The sequence below is a fragment of the Microplitis mediator genome, chromosome 1 (genome assembly GCF_029852145.1).
Source record: "Microplitis mediator isolate UGA2020A chromosome 1, iyMicMedi2.1, whole genome shotgun sequence".
Classification (NCBI taxonomy): Eukaryota; Metazoa; Arthropoda; class Insecta; order Hymenoptera; family Braconidae; genus Microplitis; species Microplitis mediator.
In genome coordinates this window covers 14,058,768-14,085,770 of record NC_079969.1, presented here as the reverse complement: position 1 = coordinate 14,085,770, position 27,003 = coordinate 14,058,768, and the positions used below count along the sequence as shown (strand labels likewise).

Genomic DNA, 27,003 nt, shown 5'->3' with positions numbered 1-27,003 from the left:
TCCTCGTTGATGTTTTGGCGCTGGCGTGATTGAGTGGTCGATTCAAATTGGACGTAATGAGAACTTACACATAATTATAAATTATTATTAAGTATGGGTTGAACAGCCACCATTCGGTGGTTGTGATAAACCGGTTGTTTGAATATATATATTTCTTAATATATATTAATCTGATTTATTCAATAATAAAAGAACAGTTTTGAGTGATTTGAAAATATACAGTTGAAGTAATTTATAAAATTGTTAATGTACTCTTAACAATAACTTCAAAAGGGCGAGAACGAAGTTGAGTTTTCAATATTGAGCCTGACTGCTCTTGATGATTCTATATTTCAGACTGTCTTCTCTTGATCGAGAAACATTTGAATAAGTTTCTTATCAATACGAGGCGCTTGGGCATCAGGCCCGCGCATCGTTCGATATAGAGGGGTGGATCGAGATAATGAATATTCTCGAATGATCCATGCTCCGTTCTCACGCTTTCTCCGTTTTTGTTACTAACAAATGAGTCACTTATCTATGAACAAAAGTTATCTTAGAACAAAATAGGTATTTGTGCAACTGCACGTCTCAAGAATTTACTCGAGACGTCAGCGTTTATTTGTACATAACAAATATTAAGAGAAAAATAACTTTATCAACATATTTTAAATATTCTAAATAGTGTTACATTATTTTATATTATTATATTATGTTATATTATTATATTATGGTATTATTCTATTTTATAGAGTAACTTACTAATTATGCAACTTGCTAAATTATCAATATACATCTTAATTAATCAGTTAGGTCTCAGATCGCTCTCTTAGTAATTAGTATTTAAAAATAATCAGAGACATCTGACGAGCAGGCTGGGACGTAACAGAGAGAAACAAAGAAAAAAATATTAACAACAGTAAAAATAGCAGCTAAATTTTTCACGAATAATCACTTTTACGTCGTTAATTGATCACAATTAAACTAAAAGGATTCATATAGTAATTTTCATAAGGGTTCTTGTGATAAAAAATACAAAGACAATAAAAAAAAAAGTTAGGCCGATTAATGGTGTCTATCGAGAGTTATCGTGCTTACGAAGATTCATACGTAACAATTTACAGCACTAGTTTCTTGGATTAAAATAATTAATTTAAAATCAATGAATTAACAAATGGACTCAACGTTGGGCTTAAATTATTCCTTCATAAATTATCTGCATGCGAGTACACAATTTAATAATTTTTTGTGCTATGAAAAGGGTGTAGAAATGTTTTTGTATAAGAAAAATTGTCAATGAGGAAGAACCGTCAGTAAAGCACCCCTAGCGCTTTTGCGCTTGAGGTGTGCAATAACATTATATGAGTCTTTCAAATACAGACAAATATATATTTATATACACATGTAAACTTTTTGGTACAGTCGACAGTAGTGACACCACGGTGCTGTAATCACTGTGAATTTATTTTTACGAAATAAAAAAAAACCTGCCAAATTTAAAATAATCGTTTTCTGTTATTATTATTATCTTTTATTATTGAATGTGATTAAATGCATTTAATGAATACGATCCTGAAGTTAGCAGACAGTTACAAATTTTCGAATTTTTTTTTCAACATATAAGTTACAAAAAGAATATAACTAAAAACATACACATGTGGAAAATTTAATAAACTGTAGGTGCAATTTTTCAAAATATTTTTTTTATTATAGTGAATTGTTTTTAAAAAAATTCTAAAACCGTCAGACGTTTGCTAACTTCAGTATCATTAATTAATGACTGTGAATGCAGCTGACGATTGATAATTTTTTTAATTTTTGAATAAATAATAAAATTAAAGCACAACAAAATTTTAAAATGCCGTCCTTAGATAGTTGAAAAATCAGTATGCTTATTTTTTTCAATTTTATTACTTTATTTAATTTATTTATTAATTTGAAATTTATGAATTGTCTCATATCTGCTCCATTTACACTCATATTTAATTATATAATCACTTCACAGTAATGATTCATTATTAGCCAAATTAGTTTATAAACCAGAGTTTTGCACGAAAATATAAAATTTACGAAAGTTTTATATCAACGAAAATCATTTTTTAAATTTATTCTTTATTAATTTAAAAATAGGTAAGATTTCTAAAAAAGTCAGAAAATATTCAAGTGCTGTAGAACAAAAAATATGTTATCAAAGTAACTCTCAATTTGTTTTTTTTTTTATTTTAAGTGAAAAAAACTTAATTGAAATGTTGTTCTTACGGTAAGTTAACAATTTCTTTCTGATATGATTAAGGGGGGGGGGGGGGGTAGGGTTTTAAAGGCGAAAAAGAAGCATATTTTTGTGATTTTTTCCCGGCGAGATGAGTAATATGATTTCATTAAACTTAATCACAGTTTTACTCGAATTGAATTAAAATTTGTACACAATATTCTTGACATATTGTTCATTCAGAAAAAAAATTTTTTTTAAATAATTTTAAAACCCTACTCCTCCCTTAAATGAATGTTATCAATGATAAACATACATATAGTTAATATAATTACTTTTTTTTTTCATTATAATATTAATAGAACGTGTTCGGGAGTAACTCATCAACTTTACGCGGACCATGGAGAAGCATCCTACGACATTAACTTCGCGCGGACCTCAGATCCGAGTCTTTCTCCCACCTCACTACCCGACGTCTCATTGGTCAGCTCTTAAGGTTTCCCTTTCTCCTCGACTCCGGCTCTCAGGTATAAAAGAAGGGACGATCAGAGCGGCAGCGCATTAATTCTTGAGCAGTCTGACTGGCAAGAATACCTCAACTGATAGCGTGCAAGGCTATTGCGATCCAGATTATTACAAACTACTCAAGTGCGCAAGCTTGTTTAGATTCCAGCTCCATCTCAAAACCAATTAGTTCTTTTTAGAACTCTGCAACAAGTTGACTAGCACTTTTCGGCGCTAGCCAACCAAGCTTCCGGGTTTAGTAAGAAACTTCTCGTTTACGAACTCTCCAGCAAGTTGACTAGTACTTCTCAGCGCTAGCCAACTCGACCTCCAGGTCAAGTAAGAAAGCTTCCCATCCGAGTTCTTCTCAGGACTTCTCCACTGCAACTAACGTAAATTCAAACCAACGGTCTTTCTCAAGACCAAATCGGCCTTTCTCAAGGCCACCACATCACTACTACGTAAGATTTCGCTTCAATACAAAGCAATCTACTCGTCTGAACAGAACGAATACTTTGACGTCCTATTATCTTTATAGGCGAAGGCAGATTAATACTAGTTAAAGAAATAGCAGCATTTAATTTCAATGTAGATGCTTCTGAGGTCAAGTGAGATGGATCTACATCCGATTCTTGAGAGTAACAATCAGCAAGATCAGATACCTTGTGGTCACGATCATGAATAGCAGAGCAGGTATTTTGTCGCACATCAATTTGGAGGTTTTGTAGAACTTTTAATGCATGTTCATACATTCTTGGGGTTGATTTACTTGCGCTGTATACAATGTTATTCGCTATATCTTTCAGCTTTGATTGCTTTTGTGATACTGATAATTTCTTGGGAGTTACAATTCTCAAAATGAAATTATGAGTACTCTTTTGTTTTGTTGGAGTACTTTTATGATGAGATACATTATTTATTTTAGTTACAACACCGTCAGTCCACCTTTTATCAATTAAGGATAAATCAAATAGTTCCAAGCCGTCCAATTTGCGCACAGCAATAATGTGTCTGTAGGGTAACATCATTGAAGTCCTAATTAAGCATTCACATTGATATTGGTTAACGTTGATTTCATTATTTTCAAATAAAAAAAAATATTCCTTTTTTTGAGAATCAATTTTTATCCATTCTATCGATGAATATTTTTGAATTTCATTCAAAACTTTTTCAAATACGGGTTCGGATAAATAACTCCTAAATTTATTCTCTACATCAACTGTTAAAAAACTTTTTGAAGTATTTATCTTTAAGAACCCGTTTGCTCTTTTATGATTCGATTCATGTTGACGAGAAAAAATCAGTTCAAAAAAATTATTTATAAAGTTAACCAATGATTTGTGACGTAGTAATTTATTTTTTATTTTAGAATTTAATGATTCGAGTCTGTTGTTTGTAGTGCTACCTAAATTCCCATATTTCATACTGTATGCCGTCCACTCTGCTCGAATCGGATGCCAATTCTAATTGAAATATTCAAGTACTTGAAGTGGTACTGCTTTTTTAAATTCTTCATAAATTTTATCGTTGTTTTCCGCACTTGAACTTTTAGCCAGTTTCTCAAGAAAGTTCAAAGATGTTATACGTTCAGAGGCAGAAATTTCCATTTCTTGAACTGTGACTTTACGCCCGAACGTACGTAAAGTATGAAATAAACATAACAATGTCGGCATTCCAGGAAATAAAGCTGAAATTACGCGCCGTTCCGTGAGATCCTTATCAGTCATAAAACATTTTATGAGTGAAATAGCTTCAATGCGTTGTTCATTAGCCAGTATAGCGTTGTTCATTAGCCAGTATACCAACTCCGAAAACTTTGGTATCGAGATAAGAGTCTTCAACATTTGAAGAGATTATAGGTTCCATCGATAAAAACAATGTCATGATATTTAGCCATATCTTAACGCATCTCAGCTGTGGAAAAATATAAACCTCGGAACTGATTAATATCATCAACAGCCAATTCCACTCGTGCATCTACGGAAATCGGTTGATTTAAATCGTTTATTCAACTAAAAACTATAAATTACAATATTTTAAAGTTAAAATAGAAGGTAGAACTGTCACACATATGCAAATTTGAGAGTGATTTGTATTTCTAATCAGCATATAAGTTTTTCAAATTAAATATAGGGTAGAAACACCAGTCGTAGACACTTTAAGAAAATTGATAACTTGAATCATTCTTCGAATATAGCAAAATATCATAACATATACTAAATTATTGATGAATAGTATCATAAATGTATATATAATATGTTAATTAGATAAAATCAAGTATTTTTTATCTTAATTAACTAAAAAGTACTTTAAATCAATAAAAATATCTAGTGCCACCAGTTTTGGACATCCTCAAAATGTGGCCCTTACAATGCCCAAAATATCTTGGATTTTACTTATTTTTATTTTAAATTAGATTTTCTAGTTTCAATAACTTTTTTTATTGAAAAATTAAAAATTATTAATAAATTAATTATCAATAAATTTATGCTGATTACAAATTCTAAATTACTTCAAATTAATCAGAAAATGTGCAACTAATAGTACAGACACTGTTCTAATTAAACAATATTCGAAATAATTAATATATTAAAAAAACTTTTGATAGAGTTACTATGAATAAGTAGCAACAAAGGGATATAACATAGAACTTTTTTAACATTATTTTTACAAGTTGTGTTTGTTATTTAGTTGTCAGCTGTTGCTATAAAACTATTTAAAGTGCAATCATAAATTTATTAAAAATAGAAATTTTTTTGAAATTACGATATTGATTCTCCAATAAATTTTTGGCAGCAGCCAAAGTATCATCATCAGCATGACATAATTTTTGGGCCAAATTATGTAAATCTTTCTTAATTATCGGTTTGCCGTATTCATTCACTATCTTTTTTTGTATAGATTGTTTGTCGCATTTCATTTTTTTTGGTTTATTTACTTGAATGAAAAAAGGGCAGCCATGTTTAAAAAAACTAAAATAAAATCATAAACATTTTTTTTTCATTGCATCCATGTCTTGTATATATGGGGCATTCCACGCCAAATCAACCACTTTTGAATTCGACCCCTTTCATTTGGCTGAAAATTTTTTCTTTTTTTCTACCCTATCAAAAACGTTTCTCATCATTTTTTCAAATTTTTTCACCCAACCGAAAAAAAGTTATAAATTTAAAAAAAAAATGGCTTTTTTTATTTTAAACAGCTATAACTTTTTCAAAATTCGACTGATTGGAACGTTTTTTTTTCAAAATTTTTGTTTGTAAATGTGATTTTTGCAAAAAAATACAAAAAAATTATTGCAACCTATTTTCATTGTTTTTTTGTAGATTTTTAGAAAAAATCAAAAATTTTTCGATGTTTACCATTTTTGATTTTTGATTTTTTTTTTTATATGAAACTTTGACATTTTCTGCAGATCCTCAAATTTTTTCAGAGTGATGTTTTTTCGATTTATATTTTTTTTTTCCAATTGAAAAAAAAAATTATTTACAACTAGCCTTATTTCTCATAACACCATGCTTAAAATTTTTGAGAGTGCTCAGAAAATTTTCAAATTTGGAAAAAAAAAATAAAAACAATAAATTTAAATGGTAATGTTCGAAATAATTTGAATTTTGTTCGAAAAATCAAGTTTAAAAATAGAAGAACATTCTGAATAATTGTTTTGTATTTTTTTCTGAAAACTACATTTAAAAATGAAGAAAATGAAAAAACAAGTTTTCGTTTGGGCCATTTTTGGACAGATGCTGGCAATTCAAAAAAATTCCTTCTACACTCATTGTTTTATGGTTAAAAGAATTTTTTTTTTAACTTTTTAGTTATTCAGTAAATGTAAGGTAAAGAGAAAAAAAAAAAAAAATTCCAAAAAACGAGACCAAACAAGAATTTTTTCCAATTTTTTTTTTTTCGTGTTTTATTCGGGGGTGTTATATCCGGCTTGCCGTATATTTAAAGGGGGCCTCTTTGCCGCGCTCGCTGCAAAGTGCAGCGTTAACAATTTTAAGGATAGCAACTTCGGCCAACACCTCGTTGCACGTCGTCAACGATTCCTCCAATCAGGGAATTACACTTGACTGTAATCTAAATTCATCCAATTATATATCCTAAATTATTCCCTCCAGATTCGCAAACCGAGGTGATAAAAACAACGAACACCAAGGTGCGGCAGCCTATGACGCTTGAGAAGTTAATGTATCTTCCTTGCTGGCCCGCGTGAGTTCTAAACCGTGTTACGTTTAGGCAACCCTCTTTTCTATTTTCTATTTCTCTTAAAACCGCTTAGTTCGTATTCGTTAAATAAATCTAAACAGTCAAGTATACTATAAAATCCCACGGGAAGATCGTCTCGATATTGCACTCGAGGAGGCGTGGCAAGTTGCTTGTTACCGTTAAATTTCAATTCAAAATTGTCTTCTTAAAATTATATTTCCTTTTCCAAAAATCACCACATGGGAAGTACCGCTCGCGTAAAACCCGAGAAGGCGTGGGTGATTTTTATAAAAATTGTTAAGTGTATAAACAGCGATTCTCGTCCGAGTGAATTGCTGGAGTCGGGGATTCATACCGAACTCATATGAGCTAAAGACTCAACAAATTCAAAGTGTAAATCCATAAGTTTAAGTTTAATAGTTAAGTGCAATTCTTAGAGATTTAAGTGACAGAAAAGAACCTTAGTGTTAAGAACAATTTAACATCTTGTGAACTGAGTACGGCGAGCCCATAGGGAAATATTTCAATAAACATCTACTATTGGGAAACCTGCATATTAGATTATTTCTAATATTAAGAACCGCACCCCTTTTTCCTGAGCCAATTCATCTTTCGATCAGGGACCAACAGAAGCCGGACCCAGGAGTTTGTAGTCCAAAGACCAACTTGCAAGTAAGCAGCGAACAACGAAAGGTAGATGAAGTTACCAAATTCTTTAATATATTGCATCCAAATTCTGCATCGAATACACAGAGAGGCCCCCACAGGGTTTATCGTTCGAGTTCTCACAATAAAAATAAAACCTAGAGCTAATCCTCTAGGAAAATCACCCTGTTTGCCCGGTGCCTCCCACTTGAGGCCCACGCGACCATTTTCAATAATTAATTATTTTAATTGATTAAATCCGGACATAACAGGGGGTTATTTTTTTTTTTCGTTATTCGGAAAAAAATTTTTTTTTTTTCTTTACCTTATATTTACTGAATAACTAACGCAAAAATGAAAGAAAATCCGAAAAAATTGATTTTTTCATTTTGATAACGATTACACAGATTAAGGAACAAAACTTGTTCCTTTAATTGTTTTGTAAAACTTTGAGCAATCGGACCGGACAAACGGTTCAATGGATCAATCTGAAAATTTCCAGGGTTTTTGGGGGTACATTAAGCTGTAAAATTACCTGGCAACATTATTTTTTTTATCAATATTTGCAGAGTAGCGATGAGTCGACTAAAAAACCAGAAAATGGCCATTTTTTAAAGGTTTTTCAAATGGATATCAAGGATGAAAAAAAAACTTTTTTTTTTTAAATAAAAAATGGAGCTTGTAGGGGATTTATTCGAGTTTATTAACCTGCCCTTTAAGTTACTGTGTGACCATTTCTTGCTGAGATATCAATAATCAAAGACAAAAGGATCCTTTTTCATTTGAAGGCTGATATCTCAGCAGCAAATTGTCGTACAGAGAAACAAAAAAAGCAAATTGTAGCTGAATAAATTTACTAAACAAGCCATGAATTCGTTTTTTTTAAAAAATTTTTCCCGGCCCCGTAGACCTAAAAAACGAAACTAAAAAATTTAGAAAAAATTTGTCTCGATCTTTTTCTTCTGATTCCGCAAAAACCGTGGCTCAAAAAAATATTTTGCTGAAAGATCTTCAAACTAGAGATTTCAAGCTTCAATTTGCTTTTTTTATTTTTCCGATACGATCATTTTTCACGAAAATACAGCCTTCCAAAAATCACTAAAAAATTTATATAATTTTCTTGTTCCTTTAATTTTTTGGATAAGTGTATATATATATTAGGGTGATTCATTTTAGACCAACATTTTTTTTTTCAACTCCCACTCAAAAATCTTGTAGCATATAAAAAATAAAAAATTCTCACAAAATTTGAGCTCTTAATTTCAATTTTTAGAGGTCTCTCAACGAATTTTTAGTTTTTCCATTTAAAGAACACGGGAAAACTTTTTATCTTAATTTTTTGCTTCCGCATCTCATCAAGAAATTTTTTTTTTTGAAATATCATGCTGACGTTCTTATAGTCGACTAAATGCTCTGCAAAAAAGTTCGTTGAGTCGAGTCTGTAAGTGCAATATCTCCAACATAATTCACGTTACAAATTGTGATTTTTGTGGGAATACGATTTTAATGCACATAGAAACAAAACTAATGGAGATAGACAGAAAGTTCAAATGGCAATTTCGTAGGTTATTCAATACTCTAAAATAATGCCACCATAAATATCTCTGTACCACCAATAGTTTAGCCTCCAGACGCTCTCAAAGTCCAATTTTTTTCTAAAATATGCTTTTAATGCACTTAGAAACGAAACTAATGGTGATAGATAAATAGTTTAAATGACAATTTTGTCGGTTATTCAATACTCTAAAATAATGCCATGATGAATATCTATGTACCACCAATAGTTTAGCCTCCAGACGCTTCAAAGTCTAATTTTTTTCAAAAATATGCTTGTAACGCACTTAGAAACGAAACTAATGGTGCTAGACAAAAATTTTAAACGGCAATTTTGTCGGTTATTCAATACTCTAAAATAATGCCGTTATGACTATTTCTGTTCCACCAATAGTTTAGCTTCCAGACGCTCTTAAACTTAAAATTCTCTTTGAATATATTGCGCAAAACAAAATTTTTTCGCAAGTATAATAATTACTTAAATTTTTTGAAAATATACTGTAATAATCACCAAAAGTATTTTATTTTGGTAAATGTGTACAGAATATATCAAACTTCTGTTTGGAGTCACTTATTATTTTAACTTATGAGCAATTATATCATTGCTCGGGCTATCTATATTTTTCTGAATTTATCTATAAATTTTCTTATTGAGAAGGTTATTTGCATGTTTGCATGTTTAGGTTTCCACTATATTTAAATGGTAATTATATAATTGCTCATAAGTTAAAATAATAAGTGACTCCAAACAGAAGTTTGATATTTTCTGTACACATTCACCAAAATAAAATACTTTTGGTGATTATTACAGTATATTTTCAAAAAATTTAAGTAATTATTATACTTGCGAAAAAATTTTGTTTTGCGTAATATATTCAAAGAGAATTTTAAGTTTAAGAGCGTCTGGAAGCTAAACTATTGGTGGAAGAGAGATAGTCATAACGGCATTATTTTAGAGTATTGAATAACCGACAAAATTGTCATTTAAACTTTTTGACTAGCACCATTAGTTTCGTTTCTAAGTGCGTTACAAGCATATTTTTGAAAAAAATTAGACTTTGAAGCGTCTGGAGGCTAAACTATTGGTGGTACATAGATATTCATCATGGCATTATTTTAGAGTATTGAATAACCGACAAAATTGTCATTTAAACTATTTATCTATCACCATTAGTTTCGTTTCTAAGTGCATTAAAAGCATATTTTAGAAAAAAATTGGACTTTGAGAGCGTCTGGAGGCTAAACTATTGGTGGTACAGAGATATTTGTGGTGGCATTATTTTAGAGTATTGAATAACCTACGAAATTGCCATTTGAACTTTCTGTCTATCTCCATTAGTTTTGTTTCTATGTGCATTAAAATCGTATTCCCACAAAAATCACAATTTGTAACGTGAATTATGTTGGAGATATTGCACTTACAGACTCGACTCAACGAACTTTTTTGCAGAGCATTTAGTCGACTATAAGAACGTCAGCATGATATTTCAAAAAAAAAAATTTCTTGATGAGATGCGGAAGCAAAAAATTAAGAAAAAAAGTTTTCCCGTGTTCTTTAAATGGAAAAACTAAAAATTCGTTGAGAGACCTCTAAAAATTGAAATTAAGAGCTCAAATTTTGTGAGAATTTTTTATTTTTTATATGCTACAAGATTTTTGAGTGGGAGTTGAAAAAAAAAATGTTGGTCTAAAATGAATCACCCTAATATATATATATATATATATATATATATATATATATATATATATATATATATATATATTTAGTGGTTGAGGTGATAATATAAATTATTAAAACCAACTAATTAATTTAAACAAATGTTTTATTTAAATAAACGGAAATAACACAGTGATTGTAAGTATACAGTAAAGTAAAAAGCCTGGATGCGTGTGTACAATCCCACGGTCTATTACTAATTGTCCCCATCAATGTGGTAGAGATGGATAAAATGAAATAATCGATGTTCGACGGAAACTGTCGAATTTTATCGATCGCGTCACCTAGTAGCAACGCTACAGAACTCCCTTTGTTTTTTTTTTTTTTTTAAGTTTAATACACGATACATTAAAGTAATGGAATATTTACAAATGACATGAATAAATAAATAATTAAATGAATGAGTATAATAAAGTGGTGAATTGTTACTTTGTAGAAAAAAAAAAACTTTTATATAAAAAAATTAAATCGTGTAAATTTTTAAACATTAAACCGGACTCGGCGTTTTACGGTCTCGGTTGCTGTGTTAATCGGCTGGGAGTTTGTTATCATCGTCGTCGTGTCGACTGGATTCGCCTCGTAGACCGGCTTTAATCTGTCCACAGAAATGGCGATTTGTCGTCCACGAAAATCAACGATGAAGTATTTATCGTGTCGGGTTATTACACGATATGGACCCTCATACGGCGGCGAGAAAGATGGTCCAATCTGGTCATTCCGTACCAGTACGTGGCTGCAAGTACTAAGGTTCCTGAAACAGAAAACAGAATGCTTGCCGTGACGCGACATTTCGGCCGGTGCCAATGAATTGAAATGACGTTTTAATGTGTTAATGATATCGTGAGGTGTAGTTTTGGTACTGGGAGTGAGTAACTCGCCAGGTAAACGAATTGGCTCACCGTATACTAATTCAGCCGGTGTCGTCTGTATGTCGTCTTTCCAAGCAGCGCGTAAGCCGAGCAAAACGGCTGGTAATGCGTCATACCATGACTCTTGATGACACAAGAGTGCTGACTTTAATTGACGATGTAAACGTTCGACTAGACCGTTAGCTTGCGGATGATACGGCGTAGTATTTAGGTGTTTTATTCCGTACATTTTCATCAACGATTGGAATAACGACGATTCGAATTGTGGACCTTGGTCCGAAGTTATGCGTTTCGGTACTCCGTGGCGTGAAATCCAGTGCAGCGATAGTGCATGTGCTATCGCCTCTGCGGTTCCATTGGATAACGGGAAGGCCTCAGGAAATCTCGTGAATCGGTCGATGATCGTTAAGCACTGATTAAAGCCTCTTGATGTTTTTAAAGACACTAGATCGATGTGTATGTGCTCGAATCGTTCAGTTGGAGGTTCAAAACTGGCGATCGGCGATGACACGTGTCTCTGAATTTTATTCTTCTGGCAATCGATGCAAGATTTCGCCCATTCACGGCAATCTTTATTAATCGACGGCCAGACGTATCGTTTGGAGACAAGTTTAAGTGATCCTTTAATTCCGGGATGAGCTAGCGAGTGCAGTAAATTAAACACCTTCTTTTTCAGCGGCTCTGGAACGTAAGGTCGCACTGTACCTGACGCAATGTCGCAGTACAATGCTAAACCGTTGTCGAAATTGATTCGTCGAAGCTGCAACGCGGTTGTCTGTTGCAACAGTTGTTGAAGCTCGAGATCTTGCTTCTGAGCATCGGCGAGTTCTTCCGATGTAATGGCAGTAGACACTGCTTCGACTCGTGACAGTGTGTCGGCGACAATATTGTCGTTGCCCGACACATGTCGAATATCGGTGGTGAATTGACCGATGAAATCAAGTCGACGAAATTGCCAAGGCGATGCTCTTTCGGTGCGCTGTTTGTAAGCGTGCTGAAGCGGCTTGTGATCAGTGTAGATCGTAACATGCCTGCCTTCGAATATGTGCCGAAAGTATTTAACTGCCTCGTAGATGGCGTTTAACTCGCGGTCGTACGTCGACAATTTTTGTATCGACGGGGGAACTTTTCGACTGAAAAATGCCAGTGGTTGCCAGTTGTTATCCACTTTTTGTTGCAATACGGCTCCAATACCAATTTCGGATGCGTCGGTGAATATTGCCCAGTCAGCATCGATTTTAGGGTGAACCAACAATGTAGCATCCGCGAGAGCTCGTTTAGCTGACTTAAAAGACTCTTGAAGTTCTGTTGTCCAGTTGACTGGATGAGAGCCTTTGACTTCGGGTCCTTCCAAAATTTTATTAAGCGGTGCTAGGATTTCTGCAGCGTTCTTGATGAACTTTCTGTAGAAATTCACTGTGCCGAGAAATCGACGAAGAGCTTTTACGGTGGTAGGAGGCTCGAAATTGACAATAGCCTCTACTTTTTCCGGTAACGGCTTGATTCCATCTTTGGTGATGAGATGGCCGAGAAATTTGACTTCCGGTAGACCAACTTGACATTTTGGTACATTAATTACTAGTCCGTATTCACGGAGACGCTCGAACAATGTTTTTAGGTGCTCCATGTGCTGCTTTTCGTCGTTGGATGCGATTAAAATATCGTCAACATAAGGAAAGACGAATTCAAGGTCACGAGTGACCTCGTCAATGAATCGTTGAAACGTTTGAGCTGCGTTTTTAAGCCCAAACGTCATAAATTTGAACTCGAATAACCCGAACGGTGTGATGATCGCCGTTTTCGGCACGTCCTCCGGGGCGACGGGTATTTGCAAAAATGCCTTTGCAAAATCGACGGCTAAAATATACTTTTACCGTGCAAAAGTGCGGCAAAGTCGTCAAGATAACGTAACGAGTATTTATCGATTAAGGTTCGATCGTTGAGTGGACGGTAATCACCGCAAGGCCTCCATTCTCCGGACTTCTTCTGCGCTAAGTGAAGTGGTGAAGCCCAGGCGCTGTTGGACGGTCTGCAAATACCTTCCTCGATCATTTTACGGAACTCTGCTTGTGCGATTTTCAACTTATCTGGAGCCAGACGTCTTGCTTTGCACGAAACTGGCGGGCCAGGTGACGTTCGTATATGATGAACGGTTGAATGTTTTTTAGTTTGACGCTGAGTAGCGTCAGGTCGTGTAATATCGGCAAATTCTCTTAATAATTCCATATATACAGAATTGCCATCGACTGCTTTAATATTTGTTTCTGTCGATGTCGTGTGAGAATTTCCGGGTGTCAATAAACCGGTGATGCCATCAAGAAGGCATTTTCGTTTTAGGTCGACTAGTAAGTCATAATGACTTAGGAAGTCTGCACCTATGATCGGTTTAGTAACGTCAGCGATTATAAAATTCCATGAAAAATCACGGCGAAGTCCAAGGTTCAATGTTATAGATTTTAGACCATAGGTTTGAATTATCGAGCCGTTTGCGGCATACAATTGATAACCTATTGGTGTACTGATTGATTTCAGCCAGCCACGCAGAAAGACGGACAAATCGGAGCCGGAATCGACAAGATATTCCGTTCCTGTAGTTCGGTCTCGGATAAACAGGCGGCGAGAAATCGATTGAGAATCATTAGCCGCCTCTACTGATTCTCGTTTAAGTTTCCCTGCCATTTGCAGCCGGGAATGCACGATCGGGCATTTTTACCGTGCTTGTAATGGTACCAACAGAAGTCAAACTTCTTCGGTACACGTGATCGTGATTGACTGCGAGATCTCGATCGACCACGTTTCACTGTCAAGTTTTTTACTCGATTCGTCAATTGCGCAATTTCTCTGCGCAGCGCGGCAATTTCGCCGGGCTCGGCGGTTGATGGTTGATTCGCTGTAGCAGCGGCAACTTGAGGTTTGAGCGATATACGCTCAACCATACGATCAGCTGACTCGGCGAGTTTATCAAGCGTTGAGTCGCTGATTGCTTCAAGACATACTTGAATCTCATTAGGCATGAGGGAAAACCAACGTGCTTTAATAATAGCGTCATCAATGCCGGGAACTAGTGTACGCAGATGACGTAGATGTTGCGAAGGAGTTCGGTCGCCAAGTCTCTCTCTGTCGAGGAGCTGAGAAATCCGTGCTTCCTCGGATCTTGTGAAGCATTTTATCAGGGCGGCTTTTAAATCGCTGTAAGGCGTGTTTGCTGGAGGATTGACGATGGTGTCTCGTACTTCAGCAGCGATGCGGGTTTCAAGCAGCGGTATCACCAGGTCAAATTTGGCGCGTTCTGTTGCTACCTGATATGTTGCAAACTGCGCCTCAACCTGCGCAAACCACAGTTTCGGATTCTCCGTACTGAACTGGGGTGCTTTGATGTTCACGGCCATATTTAATTTAACTGACGTGAACGACGATGATCCCGATAAATTAGATTTAAATGTGTCTTCGTCAGATGACTCGGATTTTATTTTCTCGTCGCCGTCGATTTTCGAGTCTGACATCACCTACTGAAAATGTCTTTAATTCGGTATTGTGCTACCGAAAATTATCGATGACGCACGGCTCAGAAATGTACAGCCGGCAAATCGGCCTAATCCTCGATGGTATTTCCGGCAACGGAAAGAAAATTATACGCGACACTGCACGAAAAATTAATTACAATTTTTTATCACAGCTCGCGAAAACTTTTACCACTATTCGATTCGCACTAAAGGTCCCTCGAATCAACACTGATGCGGCATAACGTCCATAAGATGCCCAGCAATGCACCAGCGGTGATAAAAGAATAAAAAAACTGCACAATGATAACAAAAATCACTGCACTAATTAATTCAAAAATAAATTCACACAAAAATAACTGTGAGTACAAAATCACGGTCTCGCCGATTAATCGGCAACGCGACAAAATATTCGCGGGAAAAAGACACGAGAACTCGCGAAATTTTTATACTGTGTAATACACGTGTTCGACGCTTCCCTTAAAAAGAGATCACGTCGGGGTCACCAATTTAGTGGTTGAGGTGATAATATAAATTATTAAAACCAACTAATTAATTTAAACAAATGTTTTATTTAAATAAACGGAAATAACACAGTGATTGTAAGTATACAGTAAAGTAAAAAGCCTGGATGCGTGTTAGTCCAGTCGAGTTAGGTCCAAAAAGTAACTCTTGCTGGTGATAATTCCTGGCCGACTAATTTTTCCACAGAATGATTCAGAATATGCTAAAACTACGACAACCGAAAAAATCTACAAAAAAAGTGCGTCGCAAATATGTTTTTTTATAACAAAATGGTCAAAATTCCGGTTTAACGCAAATATCTAACAAACTATAGCACATGGATAAAAAAACCCTTTATAAAACTTGAAGAAAAAAAAATAATGAATAAAATGAGCCCTCATTTACGTTCCTACGAGCTGGAATTTGTAAATTATTTAAATGTTAATTAATTTTCTCGTCAACTCGATGTTATTTTTTATCCATCAGCTGGGCCGACGCCGAAACTTCCCGAAGTGTGACGATGTATGACGAAGCTGCTCGCGCGCTCGTTCGGGACATTTAAAATTCGAAAAATTACTTTTTATTTTCAAGCTGAAAGTCATTAATATTTTATTTAACGAAAAAATTAAATATTAATTAAATTTTTATTCCTATTAAAAATAATTAAATGGTTCAATTCTTAGCTTTAATGTTTTCAAACAATATTAAAAATTTAAAATATGTTCTTTTCCGTAATTTATTTTATTTTTTGTTACAATCGATTGCCTAATTTTTCAAATTTCTTAAAATTATTAATAAAAAAATTTTAATATATTTTCATTGCAAGTATTTATTTATTTTTTTACAAAACTCTCTTATATATAGCTCTTATATATAGCTGACCATCAACTGGAATGAAAATAATAATCAAAATAACGATAATAATAATTATAATGATAAAAATAATAATAATATTAGTATTAATAATAATGGTAAATATAATAAATAATAATATTTATTTAATTTAATTAATTTATTTAATTAATTTATTTATTTAATTTAATTAATATTTAATTTTTTCGTTAAATAAAATATTAATGACTTTCAGCTTGAAAATAAAAAGTAATTTTTCGAATTTTAAATGTCCCGAACGAGCGCGCGAGCAGCTTCGTCATACATCGTCACACTTCGGGAAGTTTCGGCGTCGGCCCAGCTGATGGATAAAAAATAACATCGAGTTGACGAGAAAATTAATTAACATTTAAATAATTTACAAATTCCAGCTCGTAGGAACGTAAATGAGGGCTCATTTTATTCATTATTTTTTTTTCTTCAAGTTTTATAAAGGGTTTTTTTATCCATGTGCTATAGTTTGTTAGATATTTGCGTTAAACCGGAATTTTGACCATTTTATTATAAAAAAACATATTTGCGACGCACTTTTTTTGTAGATTTTTTCGGTTGTCGTAGTTTTAGCATATTCTGAATCATTCTGTGAAAAAATTAGTCGGCCAGGAATTATCACCAGCACAAATCCTTAACTCGACTGGACTATGTGTACAATCCCACGGTCTATTACTAATTGTCCCCACCAATGTGGTAGAGGTGGATAAAATAAAATAATCGATGTTCGACGGAAACTGTCGAATTTTATCGATCGCGTCACCTAGTAGCAACGCTACATATATATATATATATATATATATATATATATATATATATATATATATATATATATATATATATATATATATATATATATATATATATATATATATATATATATATATATATATATATATATATATATATATATATATATATATATATATATATATATATATATATATATATATATATATATATATATATATATATATATATATATATATATATATATATATATATATATATATATATATATATATATATATATATATATATATATATATATATATATATATATATATATATATATATATATATATATATATATATATATATATTAGGGTGGTCCTTATTTTGGACATTTTCGAATTTTTATGCTCCCAGAGGCTTATGTGGTTCGAAATAAATAAAAAAAAATATCCTCAAAGTTTCAGGTCTCTATCTCCATTTTAACCCGTGCCGCACAGCGATGTAAGTTTCCCATTTAAATAACACGGGGTTTTTAGCATTGAACGATTAAGTTTTTATTCCGGCTAAAGTAATTTTTCGAAAAATTTGAAACTCTGTAGACTTTATCCTCATATTAGCAGCTACTCCTCAGAATTTTTACAGATTTTCAGCTACTATAATTTTGGGGATACAGCATGATGAAAAACAGAAAAAAATTATTTTTTTTATTTTTAGCTAAAATTTTTTTCAAATAACATATCAAATCAGTCTGCATCCTTATCAGAAGTTCTTACTTTTGTTCATCCTCGCACCTGAGTGGGTGAACGGTATATCTTTGTTGCACTAATACAGTAATCAGAAACTTTGCATTAGTGTGCAGTAAAGTGTTCCTTAAATGGATTTTTTAAATTTATTATGATCACCTCACAAACGGTTTCAATTACGGCAGAAAAAAATTCCCTTAAAGTTTGAGCTCTTAATTCCAACGGGACCACGTGTCGCAAATTTTGTTTTTGTGATTTTTTAAGTTTATTATATTTATTTATAAAAGAGATCTATTTTATTAATAATTTATTATAGTTAAAAAATTGTAAACATATAATTATTTCGATATTATAATACACAAAACTACCGACCTTTTGTTTATTATTTATTGCTTAAAACAAATAATAAACTTAAAGGTGACCAACTTATTTAAGCAAATATTGAAAGAAATTTAATTTATTGATAATATTTATCAACTGTTAAACTGAGACATAATATGATTAGTGGCATTGATATACCGATCTCAGATATCAATTGAATGCATTATGTATTTTTGAAAAAGACACAGAGTCAAATAACATAAATAAAAATATTTCTTGAAAAAATCACAAAAAAAATTTTGCGGTAACTCCTCCCGTTAGAATTAAAAGCTTAAACTTTAAGGGAATTTTTTCTGTTGTAATTGAAAAAAAATGCTTCTGATTACTGTATTAGTGCAACAAAGATATATCGTTCACCCAGTTAGGTGCGAGGATGAAAAAAAGTAAGAACTTCTGATGAGGATGCAGACTGATTTGATATGTTATTTGAAAAAAATTTTAGCTAAAAAAAAAAAAATAATTTTTTTCTTTTTTTCATCATGCTGTATCCCCAAAATTATAGTAGCTGAAAATCTGTAAAAATTCTGAGGAGTAGCTGCGAATATGAGGATAAAGTCTACAGAGTTTCAAATTTTTCGAAAAATTACTTTAGCCGGAATAAAAACTTAATCGTTCAATGCCAAAAACCTCGTGTTATTTAAATGGGAAACTTACATCGCTGTGCGGCACGGGTTAAAATTGAGATAGAGACCTGAAACTTTGAGGATATTTTTTTTTATTTATTTCGAACCACATAAGCCTCTGGGAGCATAAAAATTCGAAAATGTCCAAAATAAGGACCACCCTAATATATATATATTGAAACGATGTTGAGGTCCACCCCCTTTAATAGTGGGTGAATCAACCGTCCGTTACCTATTTCTGACTCTCGTAAGAAATAGGCCCGTGTTCCTTTTAGCCAGCGGGCTAATTATTTGGTAACCGATCCTGGTGTTACCCGGTTCATAAGGACCAGATGACCGGTTGGCCTTAAATTTATATATGCTAAAGGATCGGGAGTCGCGGGACAAGATAAATTATATGAAAAGAAATTAGATTACAGGTATTTGCGTAGCAAGCCAAAGAGTGATAAGCACAAGAGGTTGAAAAAGTTATAATAATAATAGAATTGTTATACTTACCTATAAGTTGCTGGTTGAATGATGCAGGTAGAAAAAAGCAGGTAATAGTTAAAAGCATCACAATTGTCGATTAAAAACCACAAGCAGGTGGATTACGGGGTTGCCGTCTTCTGCAGGAAAATGCTGCAGGCTAGGGTGTGTGAGTAATTCACACGAGGATACGCCAAGGAGTACCTCTACAGGGTTGCCGTCTTCTGTAAGGAAAGGATACAGGCTATGGGGTATGAGTAATTCATACGAGGATTCGTAAAAGTGTATCCCCACGGGGTTTCCGTCTTCTGTAAGGAAATTATACAGGCTAGGAGGTGTAAGCAGGCTTACACGAGAATGCAGTAATTGCATTCCTACGAGGTTTCCATCTTCTATAGGGAAAGGCTATAGGCTAGGAGGTGTGTAATCACACAGGATAGACCAAGGTATATCCGTACGGGGCTTCCGTCTTCCATAGTAAATGATATGGGCTGAACTTATCTAAGGTAATGCTTAGAAACTACTAGACAAGCAGGTAAAATTTAGAAATTAAAAAAAGGTTAAAATGTAAACTAAGTTTATTATAAAGACATAATGAAATTAAAGGTGAGAAAATTATTATAAATCTATCTGAATAAATTAGCGTCGCGCAGGCCTTCTTATAGATTCACGTCGATGCTCACGCGTCGACGTGGTGCGCATCCCTTCCATTTAAAACACAAATGGAGAGGGATTATGTAATAATAATAATAACAATTAATCAATACTCGCGCAGGTAAACCAGGTAACATGTGGTAAATGCCCTCGGTAACCGTCTATTATCATGGTATGATAATGAGGTATCTTAAACCTCGTTACAATATATATATATATATTAGACTGGGCCAAAAAAATCGACTATTTTTTTTTTAACGATACTGTGTAAATATTATTTGGGATGACAAAAAAAAAATTATTATGAAAATTTGAGCCCTTAATTTTGATATTAAGAGGTGTATCATCGCAATTTTCGATTTTTTGTGAATGAGCGGGTTTTTGTCTCATAACCCTCAATCCATCGAGATAAACGAAATCGACTCGAATACATTTTTTTAAGGAAATTTGATGCTCTACAAAAAAGGTCTGATTGAAATTTTTTGTCAGATGAACCTTTTCCTTATAATCATGCTTTGAACATTGGTATGATTTTAAAATTTGATAGTTCAACTTTGGAATTTTGTAATTCATGGAAAAATAAGTTTCCGGAAAAAGACAATGGATATTCTTAAAGGAAATTGAATGCTTTACAAAAAAAGTTTCTTAACAATTTTCGCTAAATTCACTCCTTCAAAAGTTATTCAAGATTATTGAAGTCGTTTTACATAACTTCAACCTTGAATAACTTTTGAAGGAGTGAATTTAGCGAAAATTGTTAAGACACTTTTTTTGTAGAGCATTCAATTTCCTTCAAGAATAATCATTGTCTTTTCCCAGAAACTTATTTTTACATGAATTACGAAATTCCAAAGTTGAACAATCAAATTTTAAAATCATACCAATGTTCAAAACATGATTATAAGGAAACGGTTCATCTGGCGAAAAATTTCAACCAGATCTTTTTTGTAGAGCATTAAATTTTCTTCAAAAAATGTGTCCGAGTCGATTTCGTTTATCTCGATGGTTTGAGAGTTATGAGACAAAAACCCGCTCATTATACAAAAATAAAAAATAGCGATGATACACCTCTTAATATCAAAATTAAGGGCTCAAATTTTCACAATAATTTTTTTTTGTCATTCCAAATAATATTTCCACAGTATCGTTAAAAAAAAAATAGTCGATTTTTTTGGCCCAGTCTAATATATATATATATATATAAATACATATATATATATATATATATTTATATATATATATATATATATACTTATAGTAAGACATACCTAGTTTTACGAACTCCAGTAGATTCTCGTTCATGATTATCTTTACCAAATTCATACACGTATCTGATAGTTTTGTATTGTCAACTAGCTCGCGCTTCTGCATCAGCCTCATCATATTCTGTAAATGTAATTGGATTACGCTTCAATAGTTTTTGTTTTTCATCTTGCTCGTACCTTGCCATGAATGAATCCAATTCATCATAAATGTGAATTCTTTATTTTTAAATGATTCAATTGTATAGTTACCCGAGTCGAAATATCGAGTGTGATTCCAGCGCCTCGAGCGTGTCGAGTGTAACTCCAGCGCCTCGAGCGTGTCGAGTGTAACTCCAGCGCCTCGAGTGTGTCGAGTGTAACTCCAGCGCCTCGAGTGTGTCGAGTGTAACTCCAACGTCTCGGACGTTGCAAATGTAAAATCCATGTTTTAAAAGCATTACAAACATGATTTTCATTTTGTAAATATAAAAAACGTACATTAAACGTAAGATTTTCAGTACAGTGAAAATCTGAAATTGTTCATTGTTATGAAATCAATTTCCTCGAAGCAGGTGGCCCTAAATAGATAAGTTTATCTATTCTGGTAGTGAAAAATTATTTGTTTTGGTGTTTAATAAATGGTCGAGATCGAAACTACTCGTTGTATTAGGCTTATCGACTTTTCGACTGATCGATTATGTGAGGATCATTTGTGTACATTGTAGTATCGATTTTGACCAATCGAATGTAATCAGCTGACAGGCTGACAGGTCTGATGATTGTTGTTAAAATAAGAACTCATACTTAAACTAAATGTTTATTCTTCAAATGATTAAAATGATAAATTTCATTTTAAAATATTTTATTGAACATAATGATCAATAAAATTTATGTTGACGTAGTCGCGATTTTTTTGATAGATACAGACTAGTTTTATAAAGTAACCAACATAACTCATAATTTTTTACGCTTCAATTTTTAATTACCAAAAAAATATTAGCTCTATTTATTTAAGTAGCTGTTGGTTTATTAAATAATTATTTTGAAATGGCTAGTGAGTAACAGAAAGATGAAATCATAGCATTAGCGAGTATTTATACAAGCGATGAATTTTCTTACAACCAAAACAATGATCAGTACCAGTGTTCATTGAAGATATTCATCAGTTTGCCAGAAGGTTTTTATTTGCTGTACAAAGATGACCACGCGAGTATGCCCAAAATAGGATCAATAGAATTAATTATTTCCCAAACTTCAATCGATGATAAGTAACCTCTAGAAGTTTGATGTCTATAAGAGCATTATTACAAAAATTTCAATGACATTTCACTTTTTTATACTCAATGACTGAATGAGCTCAAGTTTGATCAGCAGATAAGTTGGCCGAGTTGATCTGATTAATTCAATGACTCAAAAACTCTAAAAAATTATTTTCACGTGAAAAATTTTTTGAACAAAACCACATCCAGTCATTGACGTATTTATTTTTTTGTGACACTTTTAAATCTTTAGACATAATAATCGTCAGTTTGTTTGACGATTTATTACTGAGATGTCGGCAAAGCTGTAACAATAAATTAAATGAATTAAAAATTTCATTTTTATAAATTATATTTATTAACCTATTTAGTTCTAAGTTATAATTGATATTAAAAAACTGCATTATATTATGCTTTGTATAATGATTTACTATTAATTTTTTTAGTTGTGATAAATAAAAAAAACAATAAAATTTTTTCACTTTCTATAATTGAAATTTATAAAAGTGTTACCAAAGATTAGTTCCAATAGTTTTTTTTAGAATTGACATAAAATTTCTTTTTTTTAATTAATCATTATAAGTAGAAATCTTTAAAGTACAAGTATTTTAAGTAGAGAAATAAAAAATAAAGAGTTTTTTTTTTTCAGGTTAACTCAGAAGATGAAATATATATAAAATACGCAACTGAAAATTTATTAATCACTTACCATCATTTTCAATAAAATATTTTAAATTAAAATTTATCATTTTAATCATTTAAAGAATAAACATTCAGTTTAAATATGTGTTCTTATTTTAACAACAATTATCAGACCTGTCAGCCTGTCAGCTGATTACATTCGATTGGTCACAATCGATACTACAATGTACACAAATGATCCTCACATAATCGATCAGTCGAAAAGTCGATAAGCCTAATACAACGAGTAGTTTCAATCTCGACAATTTATTAACCCTTCGTTACACGCGCTATACGGGGATTCCCCGCCCAACACTACTCAACCTAATAAGGTGCTTTTTCATGCTGACGCTTGACGCTGCTTTTTAGCGTCAAATTCGATCACGTGATGAGAATTTAACATGTGCACCACCTAGAAAAAATGTAGCGATAAACCTAAATTTAGTTTAGCTTTTCTTGCCGGGTCATATAAGCGTCAAAGTCACTCAAACAATCGCATCGATAATAGTCGATCTATTCAAAACAACAATCAGCTGTTACTTTGTGATTTCATAAATGCAGCGGGTGCTAAAATAAATATTGAGAAATATCAGATAGGTTTTTGTTTTACGTTACCAGTTATAATATCGACTGTTACTTTGATTCTTTGACCCCTGATAGCCACGTTGACCGCAACTTGGCAGCAATCTACTGCCGCAACCTGTCGCAAAGTAAACATTTCCATAAGTTGATGGCAACTTTCTGAGAAAGTTGTCAACACCTTTCAGCTTTTGTAACTATTGACTGCAAGTTTCTCAGAAAGTTTTCGACAGATTGCAGCGGTAGATTGTCGCCAAATTTCTGGAAAACTTGGAAACAATTTGCAGTCAACAGTCACAAAAGCTGAAAGTTGTCGACAACTCATCGTCAAGTTGGTCGCAACTCATGTACACCAACTTTCTGATCAGAAACTCTGGTTATCGGGGGAAATATTTACAATGAGTTTTGAGGGAAATATCAATTATAAAGTACAAAAATAATACGTCAACTTTGTAGTATGAAAAACTTGACATCAATACATCGACTTTTGATACTCGTGTATTATTTATCGCTTAAATTTGACGCTAAACGCTATAAGTTATCGCTACATTTTTTCTGGATGGCGCACAAGTTAAATTCTCATCACGTGACAGAATTTGACTCTAAAAAGCAGCGTCAAGCGTCAGCATGAAAAAACACCTATAGAGTTGGCGTGAATACGAGTGAGACACTAAAGAAAGCGCGTGTAACGAAAGGTTAAACACCAAAACAAATAATTTTTCACTACCACAATAGATAAACTTATCTATTTAGAGCCACCTGCTTCGAGGAAATTGATTTCATAACAATGAACAATTTCAGATTTTCACTGTACTGAAAATCTTACGTTTAATTTACGTTTTTTATATTTACAAAATGAAATTCATGTTTGTAATGCTTTTAAAACATGGATTTTACATTTGCAACGTCCGAGACGTTGGAGTTACACTCGACACACTCGAGGCGCTGGAGTTACACTCGACACGCTCGAGGCGCTGGAGTTACACTCGACACACTCGAGGCGCTGGAATTACACTCGACACGCTCGAGGCGCTGGAATCACACTCGATATTTCGACTCGGGTAGCCATGTAAATTCTTTTAGATCAGTTATAAAACAGCAACTGTTATAGTTCTTGATGCAAACATAAAGAAGAACACTCTAGGCTGATGGATTCCCTTGATAGGTAACTCAAAGAACAACAAATAATATCGATCGATAAAGAAGATTATAATTACCATCAAAGTACAAGGAAAGTCCCTAGTAGAAACTAAATTTTCTAGTAGTAACATTGTATTTTTCGCGTTATACAGCAATATGATTGGAGAATTAAATGTTGTAGTTTTAATTTCAACCATTTCACATTTTCAGTTGCTGTTCTATATATATATGATTTCACGATCTAACATTCTCGCGGTTAAAATTCTCGTAGCTGCCATTTTTTAACGTAGAACAAAGATATCATTATTCCATAAATTATCATTCATATAACTTTAAAAAAATTATTTCATGTTAATAAATTTCTTCAATAGTAATCATGAACGTTGATAATGTGCACTTGCCGATAGGCTCATTATTATTTACTTATTCAGATTATGAATGTTGGATTACCAAACTACAGAAGAACGAGGAACCAACACAGATATCAAGCTTCGACACCAAAACAATTGTTGGTGCTAAACTAAAAAAAATATGAATCCGAATTTATAAAAGTACAAACTACATTATATATGTGAATTTGATATGGTTTAAGTCAAAGGGCAAAACTTCACGTCGAACCAGGTAAATTGAACATGAAGTTATTATTGGACAGTTCATTTTTTGATGAACCATATATGGTAATGATAATCATAAAATAACAACAACAATTATAATAATTGTCAGTATTATTGGTGGCATCATTCATGGTGGAAAGGCCCTAGGGGTATAAGTATGGTGAATCGGCCCCGGAAAGATATTTGAATGATACTTAGAGGATATGTAGGTACTAATAAAATACTAAAATCCTGAAAATTTCAGATGTCTAACTAAATCCGTTTCCAAGAAAATAAATACTATGTAAAAAATAGAAAAATTTTTTTTTCTCAGGATTGGTTTGACCGAATGGTCTAAAAATTTAGTACGTTTTCGGAGCTCATAATAGTTTTTAAAAAAATAATTAACAGTTTTATAGCTTCATAACATCCTTGAAAAAAAAGAATTTTTTTTTTCTAAATTTTTTTTTCTAACTATGATAGAATTTGGGCACAATTATGAAACTATTTTTTTTCAAAGCCTTATGTACTTCCTTATAACACATAATTTTTTCAGATTTTTAAAAAAGGTACGCCATCGTTAAAAAAAATGAAAACCACTTTTCAGCTCAATTAATGCATCTATTCAAAAAATGTAGGCTCTAATTTTTTAATTTATTGCATGTTCAGATAGTTTGTAGCTATCAGAAATAATATTTTGTATTTAAAACAATGACAAAAATTTTTCCATCAATGTAAAAAATTAAAATAGTTAAAAATAATTAATTATTTATTAATTTTAATAAATAATTCTAAGAACAACTTTTTGTTTCAAAGCTTGATGATATATACAAAATGAAATCAGGTTTAAATAAATAAACAATCCTACCAAAAACAGATTCTCTGTCTAAAATCACGCAAAGTACACGTTTAAAATTTTTTACAATTAAGAAAAAATTCTTTTTACAAAAAAATGAATCAAATCGAAAAAATACCAAGTACCTAATATAATTCGAAATCATGGAAAACATTTTCAGAAAAGAGAACAAAAAATTGAAAAAAAAAATTTCAATGTACCTGGTGTGCTTATAAACTGGAAAAAAAGAATATCATTCAATTTTATTTGAAAATAATTTATATGCGAAATCAATTCTAGAAATTAATTTTCCTTGAATAAATTTAGTAACGCACACCAAGTACATTGAAATTTTTTTTTTTTCAATTTTTTGTTCAATTCTCTGAAAATGTTTTCCATGATTTCGAATTATATTAGGTACTTGGTATTTTTTCGATTTGATTCATTTTTTTGTAAAAAGAATCATTTCTTAATTGTAAAAAATTTTAAACGTGTA

At 32.5% G+C, this 27,003-nt stretch overlaps 1 protein-coding gene across 2 annotated transcripts in view; it reads left to right on the top strand.

Moving 5' to 3' along the window:
• The window catches only part of LOC130677904 (synaptotagmin-7), a 1,016,663-nt gene that overhangs the window by 657,135 nt on the left and 332,525 nt on the right, over positions 1–27,003 (top strand). The window lies entirely within an intron of this gene.